This window comes from Perognathus longimembris, chromosome 9 (genome assembly GCF_023159225.1).
Source record: "Perognathus longimembris pacificus isolate PPM17 chromosome 9, ASM2315922v1, whole genome shotgun sequence".
Classification (NCBI taxonomy): Eukaryota; Metazoa; Chordata; class Mammalia; order Rodentia; family Heteromyidae; genus Perognathus; species Perognathus longimembris.
In genome coordinates, this window is record NC_063169.1 from 38376283 (window position 1) to 38391954 (window position 15672).

The 15672-nt window shown below is 35.5% G+C and overlaps 1 protein-coding gene and 1 pseudogene across 2 annotated transcripts in view; both read left to right on the top strand.

Annotated features, from left to right (window-relative positions):
• Positions 1-15672, top strand: part of Nt5dc1 (5'-nucleotidase domain containing 1) — a 96250-nt gene that overhangs the window by 21483 nt on the left and 59095 nt on the right. The window lies entirely within an intron of this gene.
• Positions 11849-12379, top strand: LOC125357204 (annotated as a pseudogene).

Consider the following 15672-nt stretch of genomic DNA (forward strand, 5'->3'; position numbering starts at 1 on the left):
TCTCCTCTGCTCAGGTGAGCAGAGACGATGCCTCTCTGGAGCTGCCCTGAGGAATTTATACTGTTTCTCTCTGACTGCATGAGGTTACCCTGTGTTTAAGCTCCTCCCCTCAGAGGTGGTGGGCACTAATTATGGTGGGACGTTCTGTTGAGCAGGCAAACAAAATCAGGTTAGGTTCTCTTTTTACTTGTTTTTATTTTTACGGAAAAAATCACCTTGTCTTCAATACTATTAATAGTTTTAACCATATACTGTCTTTTTCTGTCGTTTTATTTTTAAAGTTCTTACACCAGTGTTGATTCATGATGAAATATGATGCCTCCCCCCCTTTTTTTTAAAGCATATTATGTGTTTGGGGTTGAAAATATTTGGTAGTATATAAAAATAGGGGATATGAATTTAAACCATCATCTGTATTCTTTATTAATGCATCAATGTTATGAAATTAGCCTACCCCAGTTGTTGCTTATTTTAAAGCTTTTGAGAAAAAAAGAAAATAGTGAAGATATGGGTATATGCCAGCACAGAGGCTTAAACGCAGGGCTTCGTGCTCTGTCTTGACCAGGTAGCCTGCCTGCTCATGGCTGGTGCACTGCCACTTGAGGCATGTCTACATTTTGCTGGTTGCTTTGAAGATGGACTCTAGTAGACTTTTCTGTGAAGGCTTTTCTGAGATCCTCTAGATAGCAGCCTCCTGAATAGCTAGCTAGGGTCATGTGTCTGAGATATCAATCCCTGACTTAGATTCTTCATTCATAACATTGCACTAAGTTTAATAAATAGCCTTTTTCTGGCTTTAATTTCAACTTTAGATTTGAAGTATAGTTTGCAAAGCCCTTAATAATTTCATATTACACTTATTTATATAAAGTTATTGTGTTCATTTTAGATAAAAAAAAAGTTCTTCCACTTTTGCCTTTAGCTTTTTAAAAATACAAGTGACTTACATTGCATTTTCCCTCAAAGGAGAAAATATAAACAGTCACTTTCAATTTCAATAGTTGATATCTCTTTTACAACATCGAGACACTCATAAATCAGTCAAAGATCTAATAAAGGCAGGAAGTTGAGGGTTAAAGTTTTATACTGTGTTTAGTTTCATAAATTTTGGCTCTAAGTCAAAATCAACTGGAAAGATAAGTGAAGTTTGAGGAGATCCATAGAAGTATATATCCATCTATTTTATATCTCACTGGAACTAAATTGGTATGGCTTCAGAATGGATCAGTAATTAAATAATTGAATGTGGGACAAATAGATGAAATAAAGGTTGATCCTTCCCTCCCCCTTCCCACTCTCCTGTAAGTTATTTGTATGTTTATCTATGGTGTTATAAATGTTTGTGTATGTAATATATCTATGTAATACTCAGATACACATGAAATATGTGTATCTCTCACCATTTGCAAGTTATACATGGAATGGCTATTGTAATTACAATATGAGTTCTACAACATCAGTAAGAAACTACAAAAGGTAAGTCAATGAAAGCAGCTGCCTTCCATTTGCTTTTGCTTCATTTGGACTCGATTTTACAAAGTAACTAATATAATTTTATAGATGCTCTTCAGTGTGAAGTTGAAGAGCTTGTTAAAAGAATTTTTAGTAATACTCATTTTAGTATTTTTTGTATGTAAGTTCATTATGCCTGCCAACACACAGACACAATCGACACCCTTTGACTGTTCAGAAGATTAGGTGCTTCAAACCTAGCACTTTGTACCTGTACATACCATTTATTCAACTGTGGCACAATTCCAACTACTTTTAGAGCTTTTTACCTTTAACCTTTTCTAGGTGACTGTTTTCCTATACCTACAATGAAATATTTAGAATAGGTGATGTCTAAGTTCTCCAAACTTTAAAATTTGATTATTCTTACTGGGTACCAATGGTTTACACCTGTAATCCTGACTACTCAGGGGGCTGAGATCTGAGAATAAAAGTTCAAACCCAGCCCAGGCAGGAAAGTCCCTTATCTCCAGCTAACCAGCAAAAAGGCAGAATTGGATCTGTGGTTCAAACAGTAAAGCTCTAGCCTTGAGCAAAAAGCTAAGGGGGAGCATCCAGATATGGAGTTTAAGTCTGGGTACCAACACACACACACACACACACACACACACACACACACACACACACATATTTATGGGCCTAAGGTACTCTGTTGCTCCTTTAGCCCCCAATTCAGACCAGATTTGTCTCCATTTTGTATGTTAGAGACAGACAGTAAAGAAAAAACAAATACTTGTTAGTTACATGCCTTCATTTGGAGATACGTAAATATATGTGGGTATTTGTCATTATATATTCCCCTTTAGTTTTGGAAACTGTGGTATCTTTATTGGTAAACCTGGGATTTTCAGTCCTTTTTGCAAATAGTGGACTTTTATTTCCAACACACGGAATCTGAAGACTGTTTGTTTTGTTAGTCACATAAGAAGCACTGGCTGTCCAAAACAGATTGTAGAATCAGAATATTTGCTAGCCACACCCATCCCAATTGTGTATTTAAAACTATTTTTATTCTCGGTGTTTACTTGTTTGCTGTTAGAAGTGACTAGTCTGTGGCTTTATGAAAGAAACCCATTCCACTTGAAACACAGAACTGTATTCTTGAAACCTGCAAGATTTTTAATATAAAAAATAGTATTTTTGCACTTCTACCACTTAGGTGTTGTGAAGTTCCCCTATTCATTTGCACATCCCTGGGTCATTCATGAATTCACTAAGTATCTCTTGATTTCTCTGAAATGTCAGTCATTGAGATAAATATTGGGTGAATGGTACCTGTTTCCTGTGCTTAAGCTGCTTGGATGGGAGTTCAAAGCCACTTTTCCTCACTCCTGCAGTGTTGGGGAGATATGAAAATTTGTTCAATCTTTGGGGTTCGTTAAGAGAACAGTAATTGGAAGGCACTATTTTCCTTCCTTGGGTGATTGTGGTGGACTCCTAGGTAGGAATGTACAGTCTGATACCAAGGGTTTTGCCAGTTTACTATTCCTAGCTACCAAACTTGTTATTGTGTGATTTTATTTTCTTTCTTTATTATAGAAAATTCAGTCTTATCTAGAACTAAGGAGAAAGGTTACAGTGAAAGCCTTCCTAGTACCTATCACCCCCACTTAAACTGATGTCAACTCACTGTCCCTTACTCCCCCTTCCACTAGCCCTCACCCATATTTTGAAACAAATTTCACATAGGATGCCAGGTCACCTGTGGATATTTCAATATACTTCTCTGTAAGATTGTTTTTAAAAGATCAACAGTCATCATATTAAGAAAATGAACCATTTCTTAAAATTATCAAATGTTTGAGTCCACATTCACATTTCCTATTACCTAGGTGGAGGACACACACACATAATGTATGTACGTATGTATGTATATGTATAGACAGATGTACACAAACATACATACACATATACATGCACATACATATTTATGTATGTTTTAATAATTTATTTATAACTTGTCCAGATTAGATTCATGAATTGCCATGGGTTCATATGTCCTTGTACATTTAGGTTTCTTACCTATGTCTTTTTTCTTCCCTTCATGGCTTATTGAAAAGTGGCATCATCTTTCCTGTGTGTTTTCTGGAGTCTAGATTTTATTGTCGCTTAACACTGGTAGTTATTTTTAGTGTTAATAGGATCTAGGCTTGAGATACATTCACAGATACACCATACACACACATACTTTTTTGGCAAAAAAAAAGTTTTCCTCTGTAGAGAGGGTAGAAGATGATAAGGCTATCAGGAAATACTTCATTGCCTGTTCTCTGGTATTACTAGACAATAATTACCAGTGTTCATTATTTTATTATGAGTCAAAAAGCGGCCATATTCTACTTTTTATCATTCCTTTTTGTAAAATTAGTGAAAGTATTTATAAAGAAAAATGCACCTTAATCAACTACTCGAATACAAAATATACAGTTTACATAGAAAAGCAAAAATAAATGTGATCAGTGTTTTGAATGGGCAGCTCACTATCTGTCACCCTCCAGAGACGGCCCATGGAGGTGTTCACATCTGTGTTTCAGCTTCATCAGAAACCTAAGGATTTTATGTGTGTCAGTCCATCCTTGCCATATTTTTATTATTGCTCAGATATTTGCCTTAACTTTACCAGTGGAGACACCTTCAAGTTGACTCCTGAATACTTTTTTTATTTGATCCCAATGCCAGTTGCTCATTTTGCTTTTATATTTAAGAATGATCTTCCTAGGTTTAGTTTTGTTTTCAACTTTACAGAATATACTTTTTTTTTAACTACGAAGGTAAAGATAGCTGGCTCAACAGATCCCCAAATATTTATCAAGAGCTCCAGTGTACATTGCTACTTCTTCATCAGTTGTTTAAAATAAGGACTATCTAAAGTACTCTAAGCTTCTGTTACTATAAAAAAAAATTATATATTCATTCTTCTCTCCCTTTCTTTCAATTACATTGCAGTACTTAAACTTTTGACCTCTTTTGTTAATATAAAATCTAATCATAGATATATTTGTGTAACTTTATTTAAAAAGGATCTGTATTTCCTACAACTTCATAGTACCCTATTCTGTGGACATGCCATGGTTTTTTTCAACCATTGCCTGATTGTTATGTGTATTATTGTTATTTTTTCCAGTACTAGTATTTGTATAATTAGCAACTTTATATATCTGGGTTTTTGGCTAGATGTCTTTGGAAGTCATTCATAAGATCTGGATTCACATGTACAAAAGTAAATAGATGAAACACAAGTTCTTATACAGATGAGGCCCTCTCTATTTGTAGCTCACTATTCTACAAACATTTGATAGCTTAGAAATACAAAACTCTTCTCTGATAGAGTGTTTGTGTACGAGTTTGTCATTTATCTTTTTTAGTTGCTTATGAGATTTATTTATATATAAGTTTCTTTTAAGGTGCATACACGTTCAATTCAAAATGTTATTTGTTCACAGATTCAGAACTGTTAAGGGGCTTTGCAGGTCACCCAGCTCCATTATCTTATTTATCAGATTCAGAGGCTGATTTCTCTATTCTATATCATGTTTAGTTCAGTTAAATTTCTAAAGTAAGAAACTGTTGGTGACTGATAAGCTCATGTGTTCATCCCCTTACCCAGCGGGATACTGATTTTCCTGTTTCCAGAAGTTCCATCCGAGCACAAAAGCCCACAGCTTCCCCTGCCTCTGGGCCATGCCCTACCTCATTCCTCCTGAAAATTATGGTAAAAGGGCACTTGTGTGTGCTGTGACAGAGCCCAGAACTAGAAATGTTCTATTTGTGTAAATAGTCTAGTGTGGTTTAGTGGTTAGATACCTGCTGAGGGCTTGGGCACAGAAATTGATGCATAAAAACAGGTGTTTATGAAAAGACCCTGACACTTCAGTTCAGGTCAAAAAAACCTGAGAGTTATTTTTAAAAGTTTGAACAAAGGCATTATGTTTTTATTTTCTATTCCACTTAAAGTACTACCTTACTTAAAGTGCTCATGTTTTTAAGCCTGACACTTCATGACTTCACTTTCCTTTCCAATCTTATGGAGTGCAAAATATAGAGAGCTCCCTGGCTGGCCCTGTGGGTCCTCATCCATATAAACATTTTCCTCCTCTGTTTGCAAGTGCAGCCTTTTCTGGTTGTTTCTGGGAAGTGAGATGGTGAGTTAATATGCTAATTACACAGGTCACAGGATATATGTTTATTTTAATCTTTTGATCCCTATTTTCATACTCTGGAGCTGCTCTACAACTCTTTGTCACAGAGCAACCACAGGATACATCCCCATCAAGTACAAAGTGTGTGTACCTTATAATTATATAGATGCACATACATGCACATAATTATGTAGATATGGGTACATGAGTACCCACTAGATATGAAGTTTCTGCAGATACCTCATTACCTGTAGGGTTTGTGTAGCAAAACAAACAACCAAAAACCTCCTCTAAATACTGATACTTACACAGTTATTAAACTTACTAATATTAACAATTAGATTATATCCCAGAGTTTTCCATTTAAGTCATGCTGCCACTTCAGTCTGTTAGTCTTTGATCAAACAAATTTTTTTTTTACCCCTCACTCTGGGCAGATGCTTCTCAACTTATCATCTCTGCCCCTGGCCCATTAATAACTGAATAGTCACCTGACCTCCTTGTGACATGTTTTCTTTTTAGTTCATCTATAGTGTCTGCTTACTTTCTTTCACATCTTAACAGTAACTACTAGAGATAAGGGAAAACAAAATAAAATTTACAAACCCTACAGATCAAAATGACTATTAATAGTGATCATTTTCCCCTCAATGTTCTCTTTAGTCATTCTTTAATCACATGAGGATCAAAACAACTTTTGCCATTTCTGACACCACCAAAGCTGAAGAGGTGGATATGCTATTACCTTATTTTTACTGACTAGAGATCATGAAAAGTAAAATAAAATACATTTGAAGTGTTAGAACAGTGTGCAAATACTCAGTGTGAATTGTTAGGATAACTATATTGATGTCACAGAAGTCAGTCTCTCTGACATTCTGTCGGAATATATAGTGCCAGTCTTCTTAATGCTTGCCAAACTTGTTTTGACCATCTGCTGTGCCAGACAGATAGATGAAGCAGGAGTGCATCCTGCCTCTGCTAACCTTAGTCTAGGAGGAGACACAACACACACTACACACAGCCTCTAACGTTCTGACTTTGTGTGTGTATAAGTGTGGCCCCATTTCCAAACCATGGTGATTTCTCATCGTATTTCCTTTCTTTTCTGAAAGAAATTCAAAGATTATTGGTTATTTGTCACTCCAATTACATTCTGTACAAGTCATACCTGGTACAAAGCAGAAGAATAAAGGTGGAGTAATGTTGAAGGAAGGAAACTAGAGAAATGAGCGTTAGGAGACCAGATTTTGATACTTATTGAGGTAGGTGATTTGCTTCAAGTCTTGGACTCAGAGAGGTGGAGTTGCTTGCATAGTGGTGGGTTTGGAGATGAGACTTTTTAACAATGTCTTACCTTATGATATCTAAATTATTATAGTGGCCTCAATGTCAATAACTTTGCAAATGCAGTTTTTACACAGGAAAAGAGCTGTGGCTGCTAGTCCAGTGACTGTGTACCTTAAATCATTCTGTTGGCTAACAAGTTAGAATTGCAAAGTTAGATTTTTTTTTCCAATGATGCTTCTAATGTTACTATGGTAAGAATATAGATATGAGGGTAGGTACAAGTTGGAATCTAAAGATGGAGAAAAATGATTTTTAAAAAACCAGAGTCTTGGAAATATAAAGGGATTTCCTTCAATGTCCTAGAACCTAAATTTTACAAGTTGAGAGCAATATATAACTTTTTTGAACATGGATGTGCTTTATTTTCATCTGTCCTTTCCTCATTGACTTGTAGGTACATTGAATTATTCAATCTTAGCTAATCATTCCATATATTCAGCTCTCGTTAAATGCCAGAAAGGGAATACTCATAGACTAGTAATAGCATTTGATTCTTTCCTGCCCGCATAGTCACATAAGCTTTAAAAGGGCGAAATGTTTTTACTTCAGAACTATTGGATTTTTTATCATTAGAATCTGTAAAATGAAAAAGTTGAGAATTGCATTTAGTATCACTAAAAATACACATTTGATCTCCAAGGGTACGAATCTAAGTAAGAACCAAAGATTAATATTTAAATTTTACTCCTAGCATGCAGAACTGCATTTATGTGTGTGTGTGCGCGCATGTGGGTGCAAACCAGTGCTGGGGCTTGAACTCAAGGTCTCGTGCTCTTGCTTGACTTTCCCACTCAAAACTGGCTCTCTAGTACTTGAGCTTTAGCTCTGCTTCTGGCTTTCTTCTGTGTAATTGTAGATAAGAATCTCATGGATTTGTCAGCCCCAGGCTGGTTTCACACTTCAATTCTTAAATCTCACTCTACTGAGTAATTATGGTTACAGGCATGAGCCACAAGCACCCAGCTTTTTGCTTTCTTTTTTTTAATTCCAGCTTTATTGAAATGTAACTGACAAAAACAATTTATAGTTAGGGTTATCTATGTGATGTTTTAGAATGTATATAATTTGTGCCTATGAAACTAGGTAGGCCTATCAATCACCATATTTGTGCTTATGTGTAAGATGAGAACTCTAAGGATCTATTTTACTACCATCTTTTACATACTTAATCCTCCTAAGTAGCCTTGGGGAATTGGTTCCAGGACTCATCATGAACATCAAAATCCATATAGACTCAAATCTCTTGTTAACCAGTGCATAGAATTTGCATGTAAAATGTCCTCTTCCACCCATGTAACCTAAGAATATGTGTGTGTTACTGGAGGTCAAACCCAGGGTTTTATACATATCAAATACATATTCTATTACTGAACTATATCCCAATCCTCTCATATATTTTAAATCACCTTTAAACAACTTATAATAATGCAGTATACATAATTGTCATATTGTTTAGAGAATAAAAAAAAACGACAGTGTGTACACACTCAATGCAGACATACTTTTCTTTCTTGAATCTTTTCAGTCAACTGTTAGTGGAATCCATAAATGTAAAGCCTGTTGATACTATGGGCTAGCTACATAATGCAGTTTTGATAACCATAGTCTGCCAACCTATGTATTAGATCTCTTGAACTGAACTACTCTGCATATCTCATACTTTGTCCTCTGTCACCTGCAGCTCTCCAGATCCTAGTGGCCACTGTTTTACTTTCTGTTCCCATGAGTTTGACTGCTTTACGTTCTACATATATATGAGGCCATCCACTATTTGTCTTTTTGTGCCTACACTACTTCATTTAGCATAAGGTTCATCCATGTTATTGAAAATGACAGATTCTTATTCCTCTTTAAGATTGGTAAATACCCTATTGTACAAAGATTCTCTTGGAATTATAATTAGATTACATCCCAATGAAATCATTATCACTTGAAAATATCAAGTCCCAAATGCATTTAGTACCCCTACCCTACCAACCATCATAGCTTAGCCATGTAGTATATAGTAGAGAATTGGTCACTTTCCTTCATGACTGCCTTGCTGACCTGACTCCCATTTTACAGCATTACAAGAAACAGCAGCACTGTTTGTACATATCCTGGGAAAAGATCAAAATTCCTAATTCTCAGTTTTACTAAATGTCTAATGCTTTCCTGACATCTCAATGTTGAAAATGCATAAGCTGCATATTACATATTTGTATATTAATTTTTATTGACATCAAGTCGGCATCTTGTTGTATGCATTTGGGAATTTAATACATGTTTTTAAGGCAAATAATCACTCTATGGCAGTTATTCAGCAGACTTGGCTAAGTATAATTTTTTTGTTTATTTCTTTTGTTTTTGTTGCCAGTCCTGGGGCATGGACTCAGGGCCTGAGCACTGTCCCTGGCTTCTTTTTACTCAAGGCTAGCACTCTATCTTTTGAGCCACAGCGCCACTTCTGGCTTTCTTCTATATATGTGGTGCTGAGGAATCGAACCCAGAGCTTCATGTATATGAGGTGAGCACTTTTACCACTAGGCCATATTCCCAGCCCCCTAAGTATAATTTTTTAACGTCTTTATTGAAAAACTGATTAAGAGCTTTTTTTGTTTTGTTTTTACCCATTGCAAAATAAATGTGTCCTTTTTCATTTTCATAATAAAGATATCTAGAGTTCATTTATTATTGGTATCATTAATTCTCCATTTAGATATTTAGGTTTCCTGGAGTTTTATATAATTGCAGTCCTTTTATAATATGAAGTATGAAATTGTGCTGTTTTTGTAATGTTAAAATGGAAATTTAAAGGAGAACATTAACTTCTATTCATATAGACTGAGATGGTAAATATATTTGTTGAACTTGCTTTTCCTGGTTTTCTATATTACTTTAAATATGACTCTCAGTTTAGAATGCAAATATTTGTGTGTATTTAAATTAGTCATAACTTATAATAAACTAGTAAATAGGCTCTAAGAGTTTCTTTGAAATCTCCACCACACATTGGGACAAATGTTCTTCAGACCTCACACTAGTAATATGATCCTGAGGGGGCAGGGTGTGATAACAGGAAGTAAACTAGGAGTGGTGAGCCAGTGAGTCAGCCACAAATATGCATAATGAGAATTAAACCGCTATTTGGCACATTGTTCAAAATGAGATTTTTTCCTAATAAGAGATCACAAGCTTAGCATTGACTGTTCTCCACACAACTTTTTTAAGTTGTTGGATTTGTTTTATTTCTTTGTAGTACTGGGTCTTGAACTCAGGGCCTCAGTACTTACTGTCCCTTAACTTTTTACTCAAGGCTACTACTGCCTTGAATAAAATTAATACTTGAGCTACAGCTCCACTTCTGGCAGTTGGTGGTTAATTGGAAATAAAAGGTATCATAGACCTTCCTGCCCAGGCTAGATTTGAATCGTGATCCTCAGAACTCAGCCTCCTGAGTATCAAGGATTACAGACATTACCCATGTTGAAAAAGTGACCCACGGGAAAAGGATTTATCTAGAATGTGATGGTGAAAAATCATCTGTAAATCGACGTACTGCCTATCATGAATTTGATTTATCAGATTGACACACTAGAAGTGGAATGCCTTTTAAGTTTAATTCATTAGCTAGATTATAGAATCTAAAAACAGGACTTGTTCAAAACTTCATAGTACATTGAAGGTTTCTTTAAATTTTCCCTCTTGCTCAGTTAAGTATTATGGAGGACAGGTGACAAACAAGGATTTACTGTTCAATGTCTCCAAATGAATTGTCCAGGAAGATGACCTACTATCAATGAACTGAGCACAAAACATTTGGCTTCTCAGCTACATTTCCTAGTTCTTCACGGTCAATTCTAAAATAATAATAATAATAATAATAATAACATCAACGAAGGGAAAAAGAAATGCTGGCTTTATAAACTTTTGAGTAGGGGAATCAGCCTAAGAGTTTAGCTTGTTCAATGGAATTATCCCGTTTCATTGCAAGGTCAGAGATAAGAGGAAACAGGAAACTCTCTGAAGCTGTGTGACAGAACAAATAACCGGAGTTTCCTCACATGAGAGGAAAATCTCTTTGGGCTAAAATTAGGGGCATGCTTAGCCAGATACATAGAAATTTTCTCCTTAATGAAAGTGAGTGCCAAGAGAGAAGAAAAAGTTAAGTGAAATATAGTTAAATGAATTAAAAATGGATGTTACAACTAGGAGAAGTATTTATCTATATCTTACAGTTTTCCATAGTTATAACAATGTAACCAGACTTCTTAAACCTCAGCAGACTAGAAATTCCTATTGATATCCATTGTTTAATAATTATGCCATTCAAAATGATTGCACAGTCTAAACATACAGGGACTTACAGATTTAGTATATGATAAAGGTTACATTTCAAAGCATTAAAAGATGGGCTATTCAAGAGATATCTGACTTATGAGTAGTCATCTGGAAAAACAAACCTGTGTTCTAACTCACACTTCATACCAAAATAAATTCCACAGAGATCAAAGGTATAATTCACAGACAAGAATTATGCATGGCTTTCAGCCTATGCAAAGTTGTACAGATTGATTCACAAGAAACTGCTGGAGGAAGTGGAAGTCAATATTGACTGTAACATCTTTTAAGTGCATGTGCCCTGCCAAGAACCTCATGTGTAAGGAATTATCTTAGAGAAATTATCTTACATATGTACACATATGTAAAATGATGAATATATTATTCTTTACACCATTGTTGTAATGGAAGGAAACTGCTCAAATGTTCACCAATAAGCACTAGCTTTACTATGCATCTATATAGAAAAAAAATGGAAGCATTTCATTGTGGAATATGTAAGGCCCTCCAGAAAATATTTGGTAGAGAACCAACATGGTGGCCGCTGCAGTGTTAGTGTCTCGAGCTTCTCGGCTGCTTGGCCGGTCCCAAGTGGGGCAGGCCATGTCTAGCGCGCACAGCGAGGAAAGCTCAGCTCGCATGTGGAAGGCCCTCACCGTCTTCGTCGCACTGCCCGGGGTGGGAGTGAGCATGCTCAATGTCTTCCTGAGGTCTCGCCACGAAGAACACGACAGGTAGGAGTTCGTCGCCTACCCCCATCTCCGCATCAGGACCAAGCCCTTTCCCTGGGGAGATGGCAGCCATACTCTATTCCATAACTCTCATACAAATCCTCTTCCCACTGGCTATGAAGATGAGTAAAGAACCTGGACCCTCACCCAGGCACCCATGACCACAGCTTTGGTTTGGACCATTCTTCTGCACGTGGACCAGAAAAGTACATGGGATCTTAAACTCACCTTCCTTTCTTGTATCAAATGAGAATTAAACTGTTTTTCTATCCCTTTGCTTATAGCAAGAGATGGCTTAAATAAATAGCTTAAACTTAGGTCGGTAATGAAAAAAAAATATTTGGTAGAAAAATAGTATAGAGTCTATTTATGGTGCATAGCATTTGTATAAAGTGCATGCACTTAATTGGCATTTTCAGGACATTTCATGCATGCTATCAAAGGACAGACAAGAAACTAACAAAAATGGTTACCTTTTGGGAGGGGAATTGGGTAGACTGGAGACTTGAGAGTGGTGTTTACATTTTATAATATGCCAGTCTTTACTTTTTAAAATATTCTATGTACAAATAAGATCTAGCTCCTAAAATATTGTATTTTAAGTCCCTCTGAAAAGTCAAAAGGAACATGAATGTAGTAGTTGTCTGTATTGCAATTTACCATACAAACTATTCAAAGATTGCCTACTTTTTGAAGTATTTGAATTAAATAACAGAAAATGGTAATCCTATAATTATATTTAACACATATATGTGTATATTATACCAGTACTGACTGCTCAGTCTTGCAGTGCCTTAAGACTATTGTTGAAGATATTAATTTTTATTGTGCTCTCAGTGTGGGCATGCTAATTAATAGAGGTTTCATATAGTAGTTTATTATATGTTTGTTTGTTTGGCCAGTCCTGGGCCTTGGACTCAGGGCCTGAGCACTGTCCCTGGCTTCTTTTTGCTCAAGGCTAGCACTCTGCCACCTGAGCCACAGCTCCACTTCTGGCCATTTTCTATATGGTGGTGCTGGGGAGTCAAACCCAGGGCTTCATGTATACAAGGCAAGCGCTCTTGCCACTAGACCATATTCCCAGGCCCATATTATATGTATTTTTAGCACATCTATTTTTGTTAAGGAAGAAATAGCTGAAAGTTCATATACAAAATCACAGTAACTAAAATGATTTTTTAAAATAAGTTTGGAGATTTATTTTTTATGAGAATGAAATGATTGAGATATACTTAATTGAGATACTTAATTCGTATTCTGAGTGACTTACTTTATAGGCAGTCATTTCCAAAAGTAAACTGAAATAAAAGGATACCTGGGAAAATAAGAAGCTTCCCAAAGACATATTTTCAATAAATAATATTACATGATGCTAATATTTAGGTTACAATTTATCCTAAGGAGGGAGTCCTGTTTTCTGATCAATAGAGCATACTGCATACTTATGTGTTAAGGACATATCATTCATTCTTAGACATTCCTAACATTTGGATGTTTAACTTAATTCATGTTTCTTAATTTTTTTCTTAGTTTATTATAAGACAGGTATGTAATCTGTAAATAAACATAGTGACATTAAGTCAGTAAGGGTCTCAAAAATATGTTTTTCCTGACAGGACATTATGCTGTAATTATACATTTGGTTCAGAATTTGTATTAGCACACTCAACACAATTTAAATTACTCAGTGACTTCTGAGACTTTAAGAACTTTCTCATAATTAATAGCTCAAGCATTTGTTTTTACTGCTGTAAAGTTTCAGAGCATTATACGCTATTTTTATATACTAACTTACATTTCTTTCCAGTGTGTGTGACAGGAAATCAAATAGACAATATAATATGTCTTTGACTGGGCTGACCTTGCATTTTTAGGATTATAGTCTTCTAAATTATTCCCATGCCAGTATTAGAACACTGACCAAAGGCTGCTTTGTAGGATAACTGAGTTGAGTCTGAGATGGAGTTTTCAGAACACTGTGATATTTGAGTGGTAACATGTATAGCACTGTTGCTTTTAACAAATCTGATTCAAAGGACAGCTGTCAGAAGAGGATCTAGACTTGGGAGAAAAAAAAATGCCTTCCAACAGAGTATAAATGCTTGGTGCAGGCTCTGAATTACAAAGGAAACTGTTGAACTTAATATTGATGTACCAAGTCAGGTTCAAATTCAAGATCTGAAATCTCCATGTAAAATAAATAACAAAAATGAATGCGGAATCAGACAGTAGGCATCTTTTTGACTAGACTCAATTCTTTAGAGATAAACTAATGCACATAAAGAATTGGAGTTACCCAATGAATCAGGATTAGAACTCCTAGCTTTTTGCATGAAGTTCAGCTCCCCTCCTCTTCACACACATGCAGGTACTATTGAATGTTGCCACATTATTGTGGTTGCCTGGGATAATTCCCTTTGACAGTTGCCATCATGCTGTTGTGTGGTTTCCTAAAGAAGCTTTGTGGCTCAAATGCAGGAAGACTCAAAAAATAGGAGCTAGGGTATGTAGTTGTGTTGGCCCTGTTAAAGAGGCTAGCTTTTAAAAAGGTTATGGTAGAAAGAACTTTTGCAAAAATTGATCTAATTACATATATATTTTTAAGATTACTGTAGCTTCAATATGATGAACATATTGACTGAATCAGTGGTCACTGATGAAGAAAATAATGCCTAAATTAGAATAATCACTGGAAGTAGAGAGAAGTGCTGGATAAAAGTGACCTTTAGGCTCTTTTCCTTGTGCCTAATTTAGGCATTGCTCTTATCAGTATTTGCTGTTATTGCTTTCTGTCATTGTGATTTAATAAAATAGAAGAATACTAGAAAGCTGGAAAATCTGGGAATTTTGTATTTGTAGTGATCATCAAGTATAATTTTGGGAATACTCCCTAAATGTGTAATCTAGTATATACAATATTCATTTGTAAACACTACATAATTTGACTTAGGTACTATGATTGGCCTTTAAATTTTGTAATAAAAACATTTCAGGTTTTGTAATTTTATGATGTCGATAAATGAGTGAATAAGATTTCATTTAAAACTGTGACTTTTAAAAATATTATTTATAGATTAAAATCTTAACATTTTGGAGTTTGCATAACCTTCAGAGTTTTTTCAGGGATTGGAATTTACAGCTCCTCGCTCTAATTTGTTTCAGCTGCTCGGCCCTTTTTTGGCCATGGGCAGTTTTCTAGCCTAATGGTAGGGCCTACACCATCACTTGCAGGCCACCTGCACCTCACATCCTTATAAACTCCATGGGCCTTCTCATGAGCATATCTGCCATCTTGGATCACATTCTTGCAATGCAGTCCTTGGCTTAATGACCTTTCAAAACAACTTACACAGAAAGAAAAATATTTTTAACCTACACTGTTTTTGAGTTGCACCTGTAAGTTATTGTAGGTTAAAAGACGCTGGTAAACCAAATATTATTCATTCTTTTACTCACTTGAAAGATACTGAGCACTTACATGTCGTTCCTTATTTAGCATTGTTAAGATAAAGCTATTAAACTTCAGTAATCTATCTGTGACCTGTTAGTATCTGTTTTAAATTAACAGTGATATGTAGAAAAAGCGATACATGCAAATATTTAAAACTGCAATACTGAAT